The sequence below is a fragment of the Nematolebias whitei genome, chromosome 18 (genome assembly GCF_014905685.2).
Source record: "Nematolebias whitei isolate Nwh7 chromosome 18, NemWhi1, whole genome shotgun sequence".
In the NCBI taxonomy this organism is placed as follows: Eukaryota; Metazoa; Chordata; class Actinopteri; order Cyprinodontiformes; family Rivulidae; genus Nematolebias; species Nematolebias whitei.
Window position 1 is genome coordinate 38,560,533 of NC_056515.1, and position 9,138 is coordinate 38,569,670.

Here is a 9,138-nt window from a genome sequence, read left to right on the forward strand (position 1 = left end):
CCATTCATCTGTTTTTTCCACCTGTCACTAGTCGGGTTGTAGAGAAAGCAAGGTTCAGGAGAAACAAACAGGCATCCCTCTCCCCAGCTCCTCCTCAGTTTGTTTCTGGACCAGAGGGGATGCATAATCCTTCCTGTGAGTGCCGTGTCGACCAGAAGGCATCCTAATCAGATGTCTGAACCAGCTCAGCGGATGTGGAGGAGCAGCAGCTCCTCACCTCAGCTGTAAGGTTGCGCCTGGCCACCCTTCAAAGGCAGCCCATTTCAGACACGTATCCAGGATCGTATTTTTTGGCTTCGTAACCTTAGGTAAGGGTTGGACCATAGAATGGATCTGTAAATTTAGAGCTTTGGCTTTGAGTTCAGATTTTTATTTACCACGAGTCAAAGACTTGCAAACAAAGGTCCACTCCATCGACCCGTTCCCCGCTGCATCCTGCCTTTACTCACCAACAAGTCCCAACGATACTTGAACTTATCCACTGTAGACGAAGATATCCTCCACTGAGATGTCAACATCAAAAAATATTTTTAAATTGGACCATAAGCCTTCTCTGGTGAAACTGTATGCAAATGTACCCATACTTTCATTAAAAATTGTGTTAATAACTTTGATATTTTGCTTAAAAACACAACCATCACCTAATTCTACTGCAATTTTTGTGTTTAAAAAACAAAAGTATCAACCAAACTTCCCAAAACCCCCTTCTACTTTATTGTTTCCTAAATATTAAGGATGCAAATTCGGGGCTACACAATCACGTGAACATGAATATTAATTGTTACACAAATGTCGTCCAAAAACGCAACAAAACTTAGACAATAATTATAAAAACAGAAACTGAAGTCTTCACTAAATGCTGAAGCCTCGTGTTTTATGTGAAGGCGTACGTCAAACAATCGATTCAGAGTAAACGTTTCATGGAAAACAGCGCAGACCAGAACTGAGCCCCTGTAGATCCAAACAGGGAGCAGATGTGCGGCGACTGGCAGCTAAAATTCAGCTGTGTGTTACAGAAATCAGATATGAATCACCGGAGGAGAGCATTTGGAAAATGTAGGCTTTACAGATTGTTAATTTAAAAAAAAGACTAGTAAGTGGGTAGCAACATGCATGAATTATGTTTTTACCCTACAGGTGAACGGATAAAGTACAAATCTCAACTGTAAGTACATCACTGGGATTCACTGGCCCAAGGGAGTTTGGTGAACCGGACGCTCGTATAACGTTGTTTTCTGTCTGTCTTCTGTTCGTGCAGTCTATAAATACTGTGCGTCTGTAACAGACTAATAAATTTATTTTTATAGTGTTTTTCACCAAGATTCTAATAAATACAGACAGCAGGAAAACAGCAGACACGAGGTCAAGAAAACAACATTATTAAAGAAACGTTAATATAGAACCAGACAGTAAAGATATTACTTGGAAACTCAAGACAATTTGTTGTTTGCTTCCACAAACAGGCCTGTAAGAATGTATATAAAATATACTGCAAGTTAACGTCGACTCAGAAGTACAAAGATACGTAAAACTTTGACTAAAGCTACTCGGTGTGTATCTTTTTAAATACATTTAAATAAAAAAAACTTCAGCTATTGTGTGATTCTTATCTGAAAATAATAGAAGCAGGAATTACCTGGAAAATGAGAGTAACTTAACTGGTGCCTAATGTTCTTTCGGCTTAGCTTTTAGCTAAAAGGTTTAGCTTTTCCTGATCCATGCTAACAATTTGAAGATTAGATACTCACACCAAGTACTGATATCACCGATACATTTTGGTGATACGTTATCTTGTACTAGCTTCTTGTGCTAACTTTGTTTGTGCCATATTTTTGTGCTAATATTGCTTTTCTCTGTTCTTATGCTGGTTTTGCTTGTACTAACTCTGTGCTATATTTGTGTTAATGTTGCTTGTGCTATCAAAGCCCTTTTGCTGAGGGATTTTCAAAAGTGCATGTACCCATCTATGGCTAAAATAATACAATTCATATTAGCTTCGTTTTGTGCAGTTGTTTAATAAAGTGTTACTTTTACTGTAGCAGCTTAATTTTGACCAAGATGTTTAACAATCCACTCAGAATATAAATAATTTGTATAATGCAATAAAAATTTGAAGAACAACATCTAGCCTACATTTACCATAAGATCTATAATCATTAAGCAAAATGACTAAAATAAAAATGTATGTAGCTAAAACACACAAGAAGTCTACGGTGATCTTTTTTTACATAATTCACTGGGAAGGCAAACACGTTACTTTTACTATTTAGATTCTGTTGTAGGTTTTAGAATGACAAACTTTAGCTTTAGATGTCTGTGACTAGTTCAAGAATTTATTTGCCACTTCGTCTCGGCAGAGTGATGCAACCTTGCTTTGAAAACTTGAAATAAGCATCAAATAAAATCAATGGAATATTTATTTTGGCTTTTCTTATTTTAACAGAATGCATAAATGACTGTTAAACCTTTCCCTGCAGCTACAGAAGATGTTTAACCATTAAAATAAGCTAAATTAGTCCCCTCATAATATCACTTTATCAAAATATCATCACATTATAACCCAATCAGCTCATGTGTTTTAACAGCTAACCTTTATTTGTGCGCTTTTGTAAGGTTTTTTATTTTTTTTGTGCTGCTGGTGATGAAAAGAAAAACCTCTGCAAGATTGACAGGCTGTCGTTTTTTTTTAAAAAGCCATCAGTGGAGGAAATCTGTGTCTTTGTTGGAAGAAAGACTCCCTTAAGTGCAGCTACTACTTTCTGAATATGAATTGCAGTCACACTCTGTCAAACACAAAATCCCAGGTTTTATTCTTCATGACAGCATCAGACGTGTTGTTAAAGTTAACCAAACTGCATATTCGGTTCGGAGACGGTTCCTAAGCAGATCTGTGGAGTTTGTCTTCAAGATAAACCCCATATCTTTTAAGCATTAGTCATGCAGCGGGGAAAAGAATAATAATGTAATCAGAGATACAGCGTGACAACTTTAGGCAGCCTTGCAATTAAACCATGTTAATGGTTTTGTCAGAACAGCTGTGTGCAAATACATTAAAAAACAAATTAGTGAGTTGTTTTTAAACCTAATGCAAGTTTTAATAGCCATGAAATCATCTTATAATTTGAAAACAGAGCACTTGTGGCGACGGGCCTCCTGTTTTAATAAGGCTTCTAAATATGAACGCAAGGACTGGGACAATGAAGCCTGCACCATTTGACCAACAGCATGAGATGAAGGCAGTTAAGAAGATGCACGGTGTCAACAGGTGATCGTAATCTAGATTTAAAACAAACATGCCATCTATAAAAGGCGGAGTCTTCTGAGGAGGATGGATCTTTTTTTGCCCAGGTCACGTCAGGAGGGACAGGCGAGTCCGCTCGCTGCGAGGACCCCAGCAGAAAAGAGTAGCCAAAAGAAAAACAGCATTTGTACGAGGAAATCATTGAAGGAATCAGTGAGGAAACGGAAGGAGGACGTGAACTGAAAGTGGACAGTCGTAACGTCCAATTCCTCAAACTGTCAGTCCTCAGTTGATCAGACTTGATCACTTGAACGAGGGTTTATTTTGAGAAACTTCTGTTCAAGGCTCTAATCAAGCGGCACGCCGATGTCCCTGCACAGACGAGACATGGACTGTGGTCAAAGTGTCAGTATTTCCGATCTTTGTCAGAAGAAATGAACCAAAGAGGAAAAAGGTGCACCCAGAGAGCCGTCATCCAGAAGTTTAAAAACCTGGATTTGTCATGGTCTGAGCTTGGATTAGGATCCTGTGGTGGCAGCCTTGATGTAGAAAACATGTGCTGCCTTCAAGGACCACACCTTTTCCATGTACGTCTGAACATTTTTCACCAAGACGACACAAAAGCACTTTTTGCTCACTTTACAAAGGTTGAAGAAAAAGAGCAGATGAGTTCTGGACTGACCTACCTGCTGTCCTGTGGTCCCATTTCCTATTGAAAAATCCAGTTTCCAGCCATTTTAATCGTTTTTGGGTTTGAAATCGTACTTGAACTCGCAAAACTTAACAGAAACTTCTTAAAAATATCCATAAGAAAATGGATGATGTCTTCTTTTAGGCAAGAGTCCCAGAATAAAAACAAACCTGTCGGCTAACTCAGAAACATTCATGTCCAACTCATTTCAGGCACTGATTGATGTACATGTTCCATTTTAAATAAATGAGTAAACCTAAAGATGAGAGGATGCAGCCACGTTGACGTTAAATGGTTTATGACATTTGATTAAAACTCCTGTGATGTAACAAAGAGCATCCATGCAGCTGCACGCCTCGTTTCATCGACTGTTTTACTGTAAGCGGAGCCGTAAACGACACGGTGCACATTGTACTTTACTGAAGAAGACGTAAAACTAGAGCTCGAAAACGCATCAGGTGGAAATTGATGTTCTTGTTCAGGCGTCTGCTTTGGAGCGAGCATTAAATAAAGGCTGAACGAATGAAAAAGTTTAAACTTTTAATGACCCAAACTTGTATTTTATCAAATAGGAGATTAAAACGTCTCAGAAAGGGGTTTTAATTTGCTGACGAGTCAGAAATGATAAGCATGAGAACAATTCACAAAAGGAATTTTCTTGGGGATCTCGAACCCATTTTGAATCCTTCATGAATTCAAAGTTGGTGCTCAACAATCCAGGTAAAAATACATCCTTTCATGAATTCCTTTCTACAAACTAAAAAGCGCAAAAAAATGTGAGAAACCTTAAGGAAAACTTGCCCCCAAAAATTAAACAAGAGTAAAGTAAACGACACATTAAACGCTCGTTGACAAATTATTTTACAGCCACACGATCTGGCACGGAAAGGAGATCGTTTACAGACAGACGGAGACTAAACCATAAAACGTCCACCTTCAACGAGCGTATAAACAGGAGAATGAATTGTGATCGAGTTGAGACTTGATTAAGACACTTTGGGACTAAACTGCAGCAGAATAATTTGGACATCATTCACAGGAAAGCCTGCTTCTTTTTTTTTTTTATTACAGTGAGGTACGCAGGAAAATGTGTCATAAATACAAATTTACCATATTTTCCGGCCTATAAATCAGTTTTTTGCATAATTTACATGCCCTGCGACTTATACACAGAAGTGACGTATTTATGGAATTTTTTCCCACATTTATAAACCAATGTTAGACTGAGATATGAGCGCAATAACTCATTCTGACTGAAAATATTCAACACTAACATTTTCAGACGCTAGATAGCACTGTAGTATGGCATGCCAGTGTGTCATGGAATAGGTAAAATAGGCTATTAATGACACAATCGGTTTGCCATAGTTGCCACCTTCGTCCAGCTCGCTTGGAGCAACCGTCAAATCAGCTTCATTCAGCTGCGCCGCCCCGCAAAAATGAAGCTGATTTGACCGTCAAAGTGCATTTATTAAGTAAAAGTTAGACTGAGACGCACCTTTACTATAATTTTGAGCAAACAAAAAATTGTTTTTAAGTGTTAATCTTGTTGAATTATTGTTAAAGTCCTCCCGTGCATGTTCCCATGGCCACCATTTGGCAGCCAATCGATTTTTGGCACAACACCGGCAGCCAAGTGAAAGAACTACCATAAACAAATAGTAAATAATTACTAACAAAATGATTTAGTTGTGAATAAGAGAGAATGGTTTTATTTTATTTCTTCAATGGAAAATGATCAAATTATTGAATAATAAATGGCTTGTTGCCATAATTATTTGTTTAAAAGCATAAAACTCCAAACCAGAGAATCTAAAAAAACTAAAGTGAAGGGAAGTCCAACTTTACTGTTTTATTGTTTTTATTAACAACAAAAAATAAAAAATAAAATAAACCATGGGTTTCAAAGCTGCACAAAAAGGCCAAATCTGAGGACATTCCAATAAAAGTGTAAAAATAAACGTAACGTTTCTGAGTCCAGTTCAAAGTGAAGAAGTCATCAACGTGTTTCAGAGAACGACATCACGTTCGTGGTCAAACCACTCGGCGGCCGAGTTACCGATAAGCTTTGTTTACTCCGCCATCGGAGACGTTTGTGTTTCCTGGTAACCAGCGGCTGGACGGCACGCCGTCTGCAGGATCCGACTGAAAACAAACCCCCCCTCAAAGAAACATTCAACTGGAGTGAAACGAAACCAGCTGAGCTGCAGGCGTGCACGTTCACTCTGGTGACAGAAGGTCTAATTTATGGAAATTATTTATTTACAGTTTCAGCTTCTAAACAAACGTTAAGGATCCGTGCCGGCGAAGGCAATAACTCAAAATAAACACTTTATTTTGATGGTTTTTCTTCAACGCTGAATATTTTTAACTGACTGCAACGTGTTGCTTCAGAAACTGCTCCACGTTATGGAACAGAAAAACCGTTAAAGGTCACTAAAACGGGGAAAGCACACAAAGTACATTTAAAATAAAACAGGAGAATATAATTAAAGGTTTAAAGATAAATGTGCTCATATTGAGACCTGGTTTTCTCCTCCACACCTCTGAATGCTGATCACTAGTAAAGTAGTGACATGAACAGTTACATTTATTATCATAAGAAGTCTTTTACAAGTGCTTCTTTTAAATACAACTCTGCAAAGTCCTCATCCTAAACAACAGTTCGTGTTGAATTATGAATTTAAGGAACAGCAGTAAACTATTTTAAGTGTGAGAACAAAGTAAATAAACTGCTAAATCTAGCCTTTTACAAATATAGACAATAATATTTATGGTGTCTTTGCAGCGAGGCTGAACGCAGCTCCATAACCTCCAGCTGCCGACCTTTGAGTTAGATTTATCTGTATTTGTTAACTGCATTATTAGGCCGTGAACGAAAAGTGAATTGTGTTTTGGTACAGGAAATGCAGCTCCTGTTCTTCTTCTACCTATCTCTAATCTGTTTACAAGCTTTGACATTTCATGTCTTGCAGCCTTCAGCCTGTTTATGCGCAAACGTCGATTATCCGCTGCCCGAGAGGAAAAAAAAGACATTTAAAACAGAAATGGAAATTATTATACTGCTTAGTTTGTGCAGAAATTGCAGTTAATAGTTAATATGAGGAGTTGCTGTAATAAAACACACAACGCCGTCATCATTTGGATAAGCGCGTGGCTTAAAAAGCCTAAATTAGACGTTTCTAACAAGGCGATGTCACTGAATTGTCTTCCTGCGGCGCCGCCTCTCGGTTCCGTTTCTGCACTCATTAACGGTCACATCTGGGCGGCTGCACATTATTATTTCCGCCACGTACTGCTAGGCTATAGAGATGAGAGCATGGGTTATTAAAAACTATTTTAGTGACAGACACGAGGAGATTCCTCACACCATCACAGACCAACAGTTCTGTGTTTTTAAGCTATCAGTGAAGACGTCGGAATAAGATGAATTGTGGAAGCAAACAGTTAAAGGTAAAAGCCTGGTGACACCATTTCCTGTAAATCACCTCGCCTAAGCAAGGCCATTACACAGAGCTATTAACTACACAGCAAACAGCCGTCAACTCGTTAGAGAGGAGGAGATAAATCAACCCAACAGGAACTCCTGTCGGTGACGGAGCCAGGACAGACTTTCCCTCCGGATGCCTTCCAAAAAGAAAATCAGCCGATTCAGGGAAGAATCATCAGACGTTCAACAATAGGATGAGTTTCTGCTGCAAGCGGAGCAAGCAAGTCGTTTCACATGTAATGGATCAACAGATCAGGGCTGCATGTGCAGTAATGAGGGCGTTGCTCTGGCCTGTTGTGGTGAGCAGGGGCTTATCCAAAAAAACAACGCTCTTAATTAACTGGTTTGTCTACGCTCCAACAGTCACCTGCGGTCAAAGGTTTAGATCATGATTCAAAGAACAAGATCCTGGATACAAGGAAATGAGCTTCCTCTGTAGAAGACAAGCTGAGGAGCTTCACCATCTGAGGTCAGCGTTGATGATCTGCATTGAACAGAATCAACTGAGGTGGTTCAGGTTGTGATGCCTTCGCTTGGAAGCCTCACGAACCTTGTGGGAGGAGATCTTATAGAAGAAACATCTGTAGATCCTCTCCTTGAATCTTCCAAGAGAGCCTGGAGTCTCTCCAATTCTCTCTCCAAGAGAGAGTTGCTGTGAAAAGACGCTCTTCCGGACTCATTGCCGGTTTTAAATGAACAAAAGGAAATGCTGCGATACATTAACGCGTTAGAAATTTAGAAAAAAGAAAACTAACTAAATGTGGTGCTTAAATATAACACACATGAACAGAAAAAGGTGTTTCTATTTGAACGATTAACAGCAAAATCAAGTTTCAAGTAAATCCCAGTACCTGGCAGGCGCCTGCTTGCAAACCACAAATATGCAATGGTGAGTAAATACTTACGTTTATATGTACTGTCCCCATCGTAGAGCGACGAGGGGACTCTCTGCGGAGGATTGTTACTAAAAGAGGGGACTTATAAATACCTTCTGTCCATTCAACCATCTTGTGAGCTGGATAATTCAAAAATGAGCAACGTGCCCACTTCAATTTTGCTGTGTGTCTGCATCTAGTTGTAAGAAAGGTCAAAATCTGGGTTACCACGTCAAATATCAAAGATGGCCACCGTCATATACAGTATCTATATGTAAACAGAGCGCCCCAATCATTTAGGGTTTTCTGGGTTTTATTTTGTGTATTATGCATATATTGAGTAGTTTCCTCCAGTGATGTGGCTTAAGATTAATCTATGGTGGCAAAGACCACCAGTGGCCGCCCCCTGGCTCCAGCACTGGCCGCCCCCTGGCTCCAGCACTGGCCGCCCCCTGGCTCCACCACTGGTCACCCCCTGGCTCCACCACTGGTCACCCCCTGGCTCCAGCACTGGCCGCCTCCTGGCTCCACCACTGGTCATCCCCTGGCTCCACCACTGGTCATCCCCTGGCTCCACCACTGGTCATCCCCTGGCTCCACCACTGGTCACTCCCTGGCTCCACCACTGGTCACCCCCTAGCTCCAGCACTGGCCGCCCCCTGGCTCCAGCACTGGTCGCCCCCTGGCTCCAGCACTGGTCGCCTCCTGGCTCTACCACTGGTCACCCCCTGGCTCCACCACTGGTCATCCCCTGGCTCCACCACTGGTCACCCCCTGGCTCCACCACTGGTCACCCCCTGGCTCCACCACTGGTCACCCCCTGGCTCCACCACTGGTCACC